The sequence below is a fragment of the Aulonocara stuartgranti genome, assembly GCF_965226115.1.
Source record: "Aulonocara stuartgranti genome assembly, chromosome: 5".
Taxonomy (NCBI): Eukaryota; Metazoa; Chordata; class Actinopteri; order Cichliformes; family Cichlidae; genus Aulonocara; species Aulonocara stuartgranti.
The window spans coordinates 34,828,014-34,842,127 of NC_138943.1; the positions used below are offsets into that span (position 1 = coordinate 34,828,014).

A 14,114-nucleotide genomic window follows, 5' to 3' on the forward strand; every position below is an offset into this window, starting at 1 on the left:
GACTGAGCCCTGATAAGCCTTTCTTTTAGGTTCTTGTGACTGGACTGGGCTGTTCAGGCTACGTTTAATAGCCGTGTTTCTGACCTGGGTTTATACTTGTTGCTGACTGCTCCATTTTGGTTAAAATTATGATTAGAAATATTTTTTTTTCCTGCTATTCAAAAACCAAAAGTAATGTTATTCTATTCTTGCTTAGCCTCACCAGTTAACACCCCCCCCCCCCCAAAACAACAACAACAAACAAACAAACAAAATTGAAATTACCTCAAACTATTAGAATATTTCATTTGATTTGACTAAATTACTGTTCAAAAAGTTAAAATAGTGTGTATCTCTCGGTCTAGTTATGTACATACAACCACAGTCATGGGGAAGACTGATGCCTTGACCAAGTTGTCCAGAATACAATCGGTTATTTTACGGATCTTTGCTGAAAAGCATTGCTGTTCACAATGTGCTGTATCCAAGTACATTAATGGAAAGTTGTCTGGAAGGGAAACGTGTGATACAAAAACAAGACAGATGACCGGAGCCTTGAGAGCTCTGACAAGAAAAATATATTCAAAAAGTTGGGGGAACATCACAAGGAGTGGACTGAGATCCACCGTACACAGACATCTTCAGGAAGCATTCGTAACATCAAGCTGCTCCTGAACCAGAGACTTTAAAGGTATCTTGCCTGTTGCTTAGTGGTCCAAAGTCCTTTTTTTCAGATGAAAGTAAATGCTGCATTTCATTTGGAAATCAACATCCTAGAGCAGGGGTTTCTAACTCCAGGCCTCGAGGGCCGGTGTCCTGCAGGTTTTAGATATCACCCTGGGTCAACACACCTGAATCACATGATTAGTTCATTACCAGGCCTCTGGAAAACTTCAGGACATGTAGAGGAGGTAATTTAGCCATTTAAATCAGCTGTCTTGGTTCAAGGACACATCTAAAACCTGCAGGACACCGGCCCTCGAGGCCTGGAGTTGGACACCCCTGTCCTAGAGTCTGGGGGACAGTGGAGGGGCACATAATTCAGAATGTCCCTTCTAGTTCTCATTGATATTCTTCACTGGTATCAAATCTACAAAACAACAAAACAGAACCAAAAAAGGCTTTTAACAACCTGAAATACCCACCATGTATATGATTTGAAATAAAATCAGAAGCCAACTAGTGTTATCTAATTAGGGATTGTCCTCTTCATTAACACACATTTGAATGAAGGGCACACATGCAATACAGTGACAGCCCATGTACATACAAAAGCTATGATGAATTTCTGTTTCTGTTTTCTTGTCTGTATTGTAATGTTTTTTTTTTTCAGATATTTGCTGATCTTTACATTCTCTTATTCATGGGTCAAATTACCAGAATTAGTCAGTTGTTGATGTAAAAAGTCTATAAAATATAGATATCAAATTCAATGTAGTTCCTTAAGTGATGGTGGATCTGCTTATTGCTATTAAACACACATTTTGGTCAGGCAGAGTAAGCAAACCTCTAATGACCAACTCTATTGACAGAATATGTAATTGAATGATTACAACAATGTAATATTGCCAAATGAACCACACTTTCTCTTTTTCATTGATCTGAGTGATCTAAAAATTCAGGTACTTTCTCTGAATATACCCAATGTACTTGAGCCATATAGGTACGTGAAGACACTGAAAGGTAACAAAGTCACATTTTAGGTTGCATCAACATACTGGTCGTAGTCATGATTTTTAAAAGCTCTGCTAACTGTGCTAAACTGGCAAATGCAATCATCCAGAAACAGCTGAGACACTATATTGCAAAAAGTATTTGCTTGTCTGCATATTAACTTGAGTGACATCCCATTCTTCATCAATACCGTTTAATATGATGTCTCCCCACCCTTTACAGCTATAATGTCTTCAGCTCTTCTGGTAAGGCTTTCCACAAGGTTTAGGAGCGTGTTAGTAGGAATAGGAAGGCCTGTCTTGCGCTCTAACTGTAATTCATTCCAAAGGTGTTCCCTTTAGTTGTCAAGTTCTTCCAGACTAAAGACATGATACATGGACCTTACTTTGTGCACTGGTGGGCAGGGATGTTGGACAGGAAGGGGCCATCCCCAAGCTGCTACAAAGTTTGGAGCATGAAATTGTCTATAGTGAAAGAGTTCCTTTCACTGAAACTAAGGGGCTGAGCCCAACTCCTGAAGAACAACCCTACATCATTATCCTCCCTTCACCAAACCTTATACTTGCCATAATGGAGTCAGATAAGTACTGTTCTCCTGGCAGCTGCCAAACCCAGACTTGTCCGTTGGCTTGCCAGATGGAGAAGCACCTGAATTCAGTGATTTGGATATGTGAGTGAATACTTCAGGCAATATAGTTTATCTACCTTCTTTCTCTCCATCATATCAGCTAGCTCTCTCCCTTTGCCAGTCATAGTACCAACATTTAGAGTCGCTACTCTCATCTCCATACTCCAGCTTTTGTTTCTCTCTCACTACCTCTCAACATGCCTTCCCTCATTCATCTTCATTTGTCTCTGTTGTCTAACAAACAGCCGAGACAGTTGTTGTTAACCCAGGCCCTGACCAATCCAATATAGAAATCTCATTCTTTATGATCTGCATGTTTGATTTGGCCAGGATTACTGTACAGTAATGCCACTGTTTTGCACATGTCTCACTCTGTATATTTTATTTTATTTGTTTTATATATTCTATTCATTGTTTACTCTATTTAATTTGTAAAATATGCATATACTATTATATATTGTACATATATTTATTAGTTTCAGATGTAGCCATTCTTGTATTTTGCTTGTTTACATTATTGTATTTTGCACAACTCTGTTGCTTGTGAAGCTCGCACACAAGAATTTCACTCACATGTGCTGTACCAATGTACCTGCACATGTGATGTGACAATAAAAGTGATTTGATTTGATTTGATTTGGATTATACGTTGGACACTATTCATGAAGCAGTTCTCCCCATTCACCCGGGCTTGGGACTGGCACTAGGAATACACTGGCCTGTGGCTGGGTTTTTACTTAACGTTTTAGTGTATGATTGTGGCTCACCTGACATCTGCAGATAACAGTCTTGACTGAGATGATCTATAACAAATATCTTTGCTACAGGGTTCACTTGGAAACAGTTTCATCTGTCTACAGTCCATTTTAAATAGAAATTCATAACTCATAATTGACTTTTGTCACTACTACTGTAGGACTAAATGCACTTTTACACATTGTGCCTCATTCAGACAAACACCTAAATGCTTTCTGTGTAACACTGACACATCAGAGAACAACTTGCGGTTTAGTATTTTGCCCAAGGATACTTTGCTTGCAGACTCTTACAGCCAGAGATTGAACCACCAACCTTCCAATTAATAGATGACCCAATACCTCCTGAGCTGCAGTCAGTCAGTCCAGCAAGACTCTGAAAAATGTCTCTTTGAAACAAAATACATTCATCAGCTTGTGAAGCTAGCTTTAAAGGATGCTTTCTGTTGAAAATTACAGAACAAATGTAATGCAGAAAGTCTGCACTCACAGGACAGTGACACATACACATCTGTGGCAACGTCTCAAGGTGTATTTACGAAAGCATCTCTCTTAACTTAACTTTTCTACCTGAAAAATGTATTTTATGCAATTTTGTAATTGTGGCTATATTTATCTATGAGCAATTATGTAATTATATAAACCAGTTTATGATGTGGTTTAAGCCCCCAGAGGTCTATGTTGTATTTTTTCAAACCAGGAGTGGGCAATTATTTTTTATGAGAAATTGACACTGTTGTGGTGGGCTGCACCAATAAGCCGAACTCAATTTTGTGCAATATTAAATTTGTCTATTTATAAACTGCTATTAGTAAGACTAGATATTACCATTAGAAAAATGTGAGAGGCATAATAAAATTTTAATTATTCACCATTTTTTCAACATTCCCAAAAAGCAGTCACAAACAAAATGTACATGTTTTTGTGAACTTTCAGTCTCTTAATTATACAAAGTTTGATTGCTCTTTTGCAAATTTTTTTAGCTGTTTAATCTTGTTCAGTGAGTTTAATTTTTCTGCTGAACAAGTGAATTAAACTCACATTCAGTTTCTAAATTGGAAATGCGAAGGGCAGTGGATCTACAAGCCGATTGTAACTGAAATAATTTAGAGTTGTTAAATATCATCACTAAGAATGTTTGTTTGCGTATGAAGGCAGATGAGAACCAACATCTTCTCCATTGGTATGCCAGTAAGAATGATGCTTTCAACCTGGCTTAAAAGAAATGGTAACTTTCTCATGAAAACCAGACTGTATATTTTGCATGCAAATAGGCCTTGCAGTTTGGTATTTAGTTAATTATTTAGTTAAGTAATTCGTGAAATCACATAATTCAGTAAAAGCAAGAAATGCCTCTGCATCTGAGAGCTCTGAAATATCCTTACCTCTCTTCTCATTCTTGAATTTCTGCTCTCAGATCCCACATCCTTGCATCCACTGTCCTTATTTGAACAGTCATTGGTTGTAACACCTGCCAGTTTGTCCTGTTTCTGCCCAAGCCTATCAGTTACCTCCATGAACAATTCACTCCCTGTAAGTCCTTTTCATTGAGTGCATTGCTCCTAGCTCTACTGTCATTTAAAACTCTTTCATCATTCCAGGTACAAAGATGAGTAGCTGGGCCTTGTCCCAGATATCACAGCTCCTGTCCAGTCTTCTGTGCTTTTTCAGCTGAACACAACAATACACATGGCGTTACCTCTGGTTTTAGTAAACAAATACGTAGGAAACCAAAAAAGCCTCTACAGTTTATGTGAGCTAACATCTTTAGGAGAAGCAAACTCAGTAGCAAAGTCTGTTCCAGCATATTTGAAATAAAGCTGTATTTGCTTCCAAACCTGCAGATACATAACGAAACCAAAAAATAGATAAAATAGCAGTTACCTTCAAATTAAAAGCAATGTGATTTCCCACAAAATCACAAAAACAGTAGGGAAGTGGTGGGTGAAATGGGGCAAAAGTAAATGGATGCATGGTTGATACATCATGAACGCTCAATCTTCCAGGTAAGGAACTCCCAGAAAGCTAATTCTATTCATGTGGACACAGCAGGAGAAACGTATTGTCACTCATCCAAGGGACTTCTTCAGTCTCAGGTGGTTGCAGGTATCCACAACCTTATAAATAGCAAAGATGCATAATGACTGAAAACTAGAAGCACTGACCAATCATGGGCCATGACCTCATTGTTAGTATGCAGACTGTCACTGCCATTGATCAGTGTCATTTCTGTTCTTTGAAATGAGTATTATTCACAGAGTCAAGGAAAGGTTGCAATCCTAGCATGGTAAGATGCTGAAAGATGTACTCTAAGGCTCCATTTCCTCAGTTCAGAGATAGTCTTTTTCCATTTAAACCAGAGTTTTAATGGTGAGTTTTTTGTGGTCTTTTATGAAACAGTCTGAACTTGAGCCCTTATGCTTTGGTGTCCAAAGGATAAGGGCTGGACCTGATCGGGCCATGTGAGAGGTAAACTGTCAGGTACAGCAGTTTAATTGTTCGGTATTTACACACTAACTAATCAGTTACTGAGAGTATATAAAATTAAGACTGTCACAGAAATATACAGTCTTTTGTTAAGAATTGCAGTTGAGTTTTCTGACACTGAATGGAAGTAACATTTGTTTTCTAGGCTCATTGAATTTCAGGTCCACCCACGCGTGCAGTGAGTTTGAGTAGGTTCTGTCAAATTGTAGGCTGTGTTGAGGGTTTGTTTGGAATGTGAGTTATTCCCATTATACTGTGTGTGCGTGTGTGTCGGTGATGATGCTACCCTGGATTTTAGGAGACAGGCTGTTGAATTCTGATCAGTGTTTTAGGAGTTTTGTGTATCGTGATGAAACACTGTTAGAATGCATGCCTTGTGTCTTCTGTTTCTTGCACATCAGACAGACTTCTGTCTCTGTGTTCAGGGATGATGCTGTGAGTGAGGAGCAGGTATGTTTCCATAGCAACCAGGGAAGAAACTCCAGCCCCCCTCTCGCTCTCTCTATACCTCCATCTCCCTCTCTTTTGGTGGCTTCACATTGGCCAGTGGCTCATGCTCAAGTCTGAGCGCTGTAACCATCACTATGGAACTACAGCAGAAGCCTTTGAACCTTTCAGCCTTGGTAATAAACCTCTTCAAAGTTTGATGATGAACGTCATTTGTGCATCATAACAGCACTGACCTCCAGCTAAAAATTCCAAACAGTGTTTGTGGATTAAACCATCTAGTGCTCTATGTTTAAGCGCCAATCACACTAAAATGTTAAGTGCAAGTCAGAAACAAGGAGTTGGGAGCTTGTTATTCTGTGTCCTCATCTGTGTAACACTGACACCAGGTGGCCCGTTTAGCCAACTGCAATGCAGCAAAAACACAACCTGTAAATACAACCAGATTCCCCCTGGTCATCAAGGACCCTGTCAGAGGTTCAAATACCTCAAATACTACCACCCAGTTTTTGAGAGGTAATGTTTAAAGATAGGAAACCTTTCAGGGGTTCTTACTGTGTTTGAAACAGTCAGGTTGATGAAACATATCATGTGGTGTTTTGATGATAGTGAGGGAGAATGGATGAATGAATGTCAGAGAAATTTTGAGATTTTAATGATTTCTTTGAACTATTCTTTGGATGGAGTGATTGTACAGCAGACATCTTAATGACTTAACAAGAAAAAGGATTAGGCGCACAAGTTTGAATTTATTTTAATTTTCTCTAATCCACAAAACTGCAAAACAGCTTGAGTTCTCTTAGGCAAGCTAGAGGCTTCACCTCTCTTGTGCTCTGTCTGTTGCTTTGGATAGTTGACCCCAGGTATTTAGACTCACTCATTTTCACTAACTCTCCACCTTGTGTCTTCAATCTCTTACATCTGTCTCCCTCTCATTTACACAGAATTAGCACCAAGTAAACACACCAGCAAAGCACACCAGACTGACTGGTGTTTTGGATTATTGTCCTGTTGCAGAACCCAAGTGCACATCAGCTTCAGGTCAAGAACATACGGCCTGACATTCTCCTTCAGGATGTTTTGGTAGACAGCAGAATTTGGTTCCATTTACTACAGCAAGTCTTCCAGGATAGGCAGCAAAACAGCCCCAGACCATCATACAGTCCCGATCAAAAGTTTAAGACCACTTGGCAAAAAAAAATAATAATCGTATTTTGCATCTTAACAAGGTTCCAAGTAGAGCTTCAACATGCAACAAGAAGAAATAGGAGTGAGACAAAACATTTTTTGAGCATGCAATTTATTGAAAACAGTGCTTAAAATGAAACAGGCTGTTTTGCAGCTGATGAAAAGCTCAGCTCACCTCCAAAAACCCCCGTAAGCCCCTCAAATGGTAAATGTCCTGTATTTGTATAACACTTTACTCAGTCCCTAAGGACCCCAAAGCGCTTTACACTACATTCAGTCATCCACCCATTCACACACACATTCACACACTGGTGATGGCAAGCTACATTGTAGCCACAGCTGCCCTGGGGCGCACTGACAGAGGCAAGGCTGCCGGACACTGGCGCCACCGGGCCCTCTGACCACCACCAGTAGGCAACAGGTGAAGTGTCAAAGTGTCAAAACAGAAGTCAAAGTTCCAAAAAATTTGTTGCGGCATGCTTGATGCAAGTGTTTCCATGAGGTGAGTGGGAACATTTCTCCAAGTGGTGAAGACGGCCGCACGAAGGGCATCTACTGTCTGGAACTGTTTGTCCATTTTTGTAAACTTCCCTTGCCATCCATCCCCAAAGGTTCTCAATTGGATTTAGACGAGGGGAACATGCAGGATGGTCCAAAAGAGTGATGTTATTCTCCTGGAAGGAGTCCTTTGTCCTGCGGGGATTGTGTACTGTAGCGTTGTCCTGTTGAAAAACCCAGTCGTTACCACACAGACAAGATATCCAAGATGGCGCGGCCACGTCCAGACGCCTTCCTGACCACTCCGCTCCGACTATCCACTTTTCTTGTTTTTTACTTATTTTTTGCTCTGGTTTACATCCCAAAATCCTCTAGTCTTATAGTATACGACAGCGGATCACTTGTAAACATCGGTGCCAAGGTTGCACATCTAATCTTGGACACTTTTAAACCCGACCCTTCCTGGCCGCCAGAGATTCTACGCGGCGCGGAGAACAACAAAGGACGGGCCGCTCATCCGAGGCGCAGAACAAAGAAGCGCCGGGGAAAACGCGCTGGTATTAGGAACAGACTGAGACAGCAGGCGCATCGCGCACCACTGCCCAGTATCCTACTGGCCAATGTACAATCCATGGAGAACAAGCTCGATGACCTAAGAGCAAGGGTCACCTTCCAACGTGACATGAGGGACTGCAACATTCTGTGCTTCACGGAGACATGGCTGACCCCCACCGTGCCGGACCAGGCCGTAACTCCGTCGGATTCATTCTTTGTGCTCCGCGCGGACAGAACGGCAGAGTCAAACAAAACCAAAGGTGGAGGAGTGTGTTTCATGGTAAACAGAAAGTGGTGTGATGCCAGGAGCATTTCTACTCTCTCCAGCGGCTGCTCGCCACATCTGGAGTTCCTGAGCATTAAGTGCCGCCCTTTCTATCTGCCCCGTGAGTTCACCTCAGTCATTGCCACGGTTGTCTACATCCCACCCCAAGCGGACACAGGTATGGCTTTGTCCGAATTACATGATGTGCTGAGCTCGCTTCAAAACAAGGACCCGGGCGCAGCCCTCATTGTAGCAGGAGACTTTAACAAAGCGAACCTCAGACAAGTCATGCCAAACTTTTACCAGCATGTCTCGTGTCCAACGAGAGGGGATCGGATTTTGGATCACTGCTACACGCCATACAAGCAGGGCTACAAAGCTGTCTCACACCCGGCTTTTGGGAAGTCTGACCACAACGCCATCTTCCTCATTCCCCAGTATAAACAAAGCATACGGAGGGAAGACGTGACCACGAAGGAAGTAAAACGGTGGACTGCCCAATCAGAAGCTACGCTACAGGACGCACTCAACGACGTAGACTGGGACATGTTCAGAGCATGCGCAGTCGACATCAACGAGTTTACGGAAGTAGCAGTATGCTTCCTCAATATGCTAGCGGAGGAGATTATCCCCACTGCGAGAGTCACCACATTCCGAAACCAGAAACCGTGGATGGACAGATCGATCCGCACTGCAGTAAACGCCAGGACCGCCTCCTACAACGCGGGTCTCGCCACTGGCGATATGAGCGCCTACAAAGCGGCCTCATATGGCGTGCGGTGCGCGGTGAGAGATGCCAAACGCAGGTACCGGGAACGTGTGGAGTGCCGCTTCCACCAGGGCGACACACGGAGTATGTGGCACGGACTACGCACCATTACGGACTACAAAGCCAGGGACACTGCGCCGATCAACGCCGACTCTGCATTCACCAACGAGCTGAATCGGTTCTACGCCCGTTTCGAGGTTAGCCAGGCGGCTAATGCTATCTACCGCCTGACTACCGAGGACAGTGACGTCATCAGCGAGAGACCGGTGACCAGCATCGCGGAGCATGACGTCCGAGCGGCACTGAGGAGAGTGAACACAAGGAAAGCGGCGGGGCCAGACGGCATCACCGGCCGTCTGCTGCGCTGCTGTGCTGACCAGCTAGCAGGTGTGTTCACTTACATCTTCAACGAGTCCCTGGCGAAGTCTGTGGTCCCCACATGCTTCAAAAGATCCACCATCATCCCTGTGCCCAAGAACAGCAAACCCTCATCCCTGAACGATTACCGGCCAGTTGCACTGACCTCGGTAGTAATGAAGGTGTTTGAGAGGCTGCTGAAGAACATCATCTCCTCCGCCATCCCAGACACCACAGATCCGCTGCAGTTCGCCTACAGATCCAACAGATCCACAGAGGATGCCATCGCCCACGTCCTACACACCACTCTCAGCCACGTGGACAAGAAACAGGGTAACTATGTGCGAATGCTGTTTGTTGATTACAGTTCAGCGTTTAACACAATAGTGCCCTGCAGACTGTTCACAAAGCTGAGGGATCTGGGACTTAACAGCCGTCTGTGTGCATGGGTGTTGGACTTCCTCACTGGCAGAACTCAGGTGGTGAAGGTGGGCAGGTGCTTCTCCAACAGCATCACCATCAACACAGGAGCCCCTTAGGGATGTGTCCTCTCGCCACTGCTCTACTCCCTCTACACTTCAGACTGTGTGGCCACCCATGGCTCCAACACCATTGTGAAGTTTGCTGACGACACAGTGGTGTTGGGTGCCATCTCCAACAACGATGAGGCGGCCTACATGGATGAAGTGAAGAATCTGGCATCGTGGTGCCAGGACAACCACCTCCAGCTGAACGTCAGCAAGGCCAAGGAGCTGGTGGTGGACTTCAGAAGGGGTCAGCACAGAGACTACAAGCCCATTATCATCAATGGAGCTCCAGTGGAGAGGGTGCAGTCCTTCAAGTATCTTGGTGTCCACATCTCCTCAGACCGGACATGGGCTGCCCACATTCAGATCCAGACCAAAAAGGCTAGGCAGCGCCTGTATCACCTACGACAACTGAGGAAGTTCAGGGTCTCTCCAAAGATCCTCAGGATTTTCTATACAGGCGCTGTGGAGAGCATCCTCACACAGAACATGACATCATGGTTTGGGAACAGCTGTGTGAAGGACCAAAAAGCTCTCCAGAGAGTGATCCGTACAGCAGAACGCTGCTGCAGGATTGCTCTCCCCTCGCTTCAGGACACCTACACCAGGAGATGCCGGACTAGAGCAGCGCAGATACTGAAGGACCCGTCCCATCCTGACAACAAACTGTTCCAACTTCTGCAATCTGGTAGAAGGTTCCGCATCTTCCGGGCAAGGACAGAGAGACTCAAGAGGAGCTTCTATCACCAAGCCATCCGTGCCCTAAACACACACACCCGCCCTCTCACATCATCTATAATTGACTGAGACAGGACTCTCTTCCAGACACTAAACCAAGGCACAATGTACATTTCAATTCCTTTAATTTTAAATATGTTTATATTGTCTATCCTGTAAAATAGTCAGATGTCTATTCATATTAATGTACAGAATTCACCTGCTTGCTGCTACTACTGCACATTCACCCAGTGTACATTCACCCAGTGTACATACTATATGTGTGTATGTATATATATATATATATATATATATATATATATATATATATATATATATATATATATATATATATATATATATATAAAAACACCCAGCACGCCCCTGCGGGCGGTTTATCCTTCAAGCTCGGGTCCTCTACCAGAGGCCTGGGAGCTTGAGGGTCCTGCGCAGTATCTTAGCTGTTCCCAGGACTGCGCTCTTCTGGACAGAGATCTCCGATGTTGTTCCTGGGATCTGCTGGAGCCACTCGCCTAGCTTGGGAGTCACCGCACCTAGTGCTCCGATTACCACGGGGACCACCGTTACCTTCACCCTCCACATCCTCTCGAGCTCTTCTCTGAGCCCTTGGTATTTCTCCAGCTTCTCGTGTTCCTTCTTCCTGATATTGCTGTCATTCGGAACCGCTACATCGATCACTACGGCCATCTTCTTCTGTTTGTCTACCACCACTATGTCCGGTTGGTTAGCCACCACCATTTTGTCCGTCTGTATCTGGAAGTCCCACAGGATCTTAGCTCGGTCATTCTCCACCACCCTTGGGGGCATCTCCCATTTTGACCTCGGGACTTCCAGGTTATACTCGGCACAGATGTTCCTGTACACTATGCCGGCCACTTGGTTATGGCGTTGCATGTATGCCTTGCCTGCTAGCATCTTGCACCCTGCTGTTATGTGCTGGATTGTCTCTGGGGCATCTTTACACAGCCTGCACCTGGGGTCTTGCCTGGTGTGATAGACCCCAGCCTCTATGGATCTTGTGCTCAGAGCTTGTTCTTGTGCTGCCATGATTAGTGCCTCTGTGCTGTCTTTCAGTCCAGCTTTGTCCAGCCACTGGTAGGATTTCTGGATATCAGCCACCTCCTCTATCTGCCGGTGGTACATACCGTGCAGGGGCCTGTCCTTCCATGATGGTTCCTCGTCTCCCTCCTCTTTCTTGGGTTTCTGCTGCCTGAGGTATTCACTGAGCACTCGGTCAGTTGGGGCCATCTTCCTAATGTATTCTTGGATGTTCGTTGTCTCATCCTGGACTGTGGTGCTGACACTCACCAGTCCCCGGCCCCCTTCCTTCCGCTTAGCGTACAGCCTCAGGGTGCTGGATTTGGGGTGAAACCCTCCATGCATGGTAAGGAGCTTTCTTGTCTTTATGTCAGTGGCTTCTATCTCCTCCTTTGGCCAGCCTATTACCCCAGCAGGGTACCTGATCACGGGCAGGGCGTACGTGTTGATGGCCCGGATCTTGTTCTTACCATTCAGCTGACTCCTCAGGACTTGCCTGACCCTCTGCAGGTACTTGGTGGTTGCAGCTTTTCTAGCGGCCTCTTCATGGTTCCCATTCGCCTGTGGGATCCCCAAGTACTTGTAACTGTCCTCTATGCCTGCAATGTTGCCTTCTGGTAGTTCAATCCCCTCAGTTCTGACTACCTTCCCTCTCTTTGTTACCATCCGACTACACTTCTCCAGTCCGAACGACATTCCAATGTCATTGCTGTATAGCCTGGTAGTGTGGATCAGTGAATCGATGTCTCGTTCACTCTTGGCATACAGCTTGATGTCATCCATGTACAGGAGGTGGCTGACAACTGCTCCGTTCTGTAGTCGGTATCCGTAGCCAGTCTTGTTAATGATCTCACTGAGGGGGTTCAGGCCTATGCAGAACAGCAGTGGGGACAGAGCATCTCCTTGGTAGATCCCGCACTTGATGGTGACTTGTGCTATGGGCTTGGAGTTGGCCTCTAGTGTTGTACGCCACATCCCCATTGAGTTCCTGATGAAGGCTCTTAGGGTCCCATTGATCTTGTACAATTCTAGGCATTCCAGTATCCAGCTGTGGGGCATTGAGTCATAGGCCTTCTTGTAATCAATCCAGGCAGTGCACAGGTTGGTCAGTCTGGTCTTGCAGTCTCGGCTGATTGTTCTGTCTACCAGTAGCTGGTGTTTTGCGCCTCTGGTATTCTTGCCAATTCCTTTCTGTGTCCCGCTCATGTATTGACCCATGTGCCTGTTCATCTTAGCCGATATGATGCCTGACAGGAGCTTCCATGTAGTACTGAGGCAGGTTATTGGTCGGTAGTTGGAGGGGACCGGTCCCTTCTTGGGGTCCTTGGGGATCAGGACCGTCCGGCCTTCAGTTAGCCATTCCGGGTGTCTCTCGTTAACTAGCAGCTGGTTCATTTGTGCTGCCAGACGCTCGTGGAGTGCAGTCAGCTTCTTCAGCCAGTAGGCGTGAACCATGCCGTATATATATATATATATATATATATATATATATATATATAATGTTCTTCCTCTACACCCCCCCCTACATTTCGGCTACATTTCACTGTGTGTTATACTTGTATAACTATGCATGTGACAAATAATAAAGAACCTTGAGAACAAGGGCCCTCATGAGGGATGCTCTCTGCAACATCTGGACATAGCCAGCGGCTGTTTGACACCCTGATGCACCTCCTGAAGCTCCATTGTTCCACTGAAGGAAAAAGCACCCCAGACCATTTCGGCGCCCCTCCTGTGTGGCATGTAGAAAACACAGTTGTCCTGAACTATCGATCAGCTGTAAAACAGCCTGTTTCAGTTTAATCGTTGTTTTCAATAAATTGGATGCTCAAAAAATGTTTTGTCTCACTCCAATTTCTTCTTGTTGCACGTTGAAGCTCTACTTGGAACCTGCAAAACATGACTTTTTTGCATGGTTGTATTCAACAGTCTTAAACTTTTGATTGGAACTGTACTAGCACCACCATATTTTACTGTTGGTATGTTGTTCCTTTTCTGAAATTCTGTGTTACTTTTACGCAGATGTTATGAGACACACACCTTCCAAAAATTTAAACTTTAGTCTTGTCAGTCCAGAAAGTGTTTTCCCAAAGGTCATGGGGATTATCAAGATGTTTTCTAGCATAACTGAGACGAGCCTTTATGTTCCATTTGCTGAGCAGTGGTTTTGTCTTTGGAACTCATTTCTGTCCAATCTCTTTCTTATGGT

General features: G+C 44.5%; 1 protein-coding gene across 1 annotated transcript in view; it reads right to left on the reverse strand.

Annotated features, from left to right (window-relative positions):
- The window catches only part of slc45a3 (solute carrier family 45 member 3), a 131,066-nt gene that overhangs the window by 52,732 nt on the left and 64,220 nt on the right, over positions 1-14,114 (reverse strand). The window lies entirely within an intron of this gene.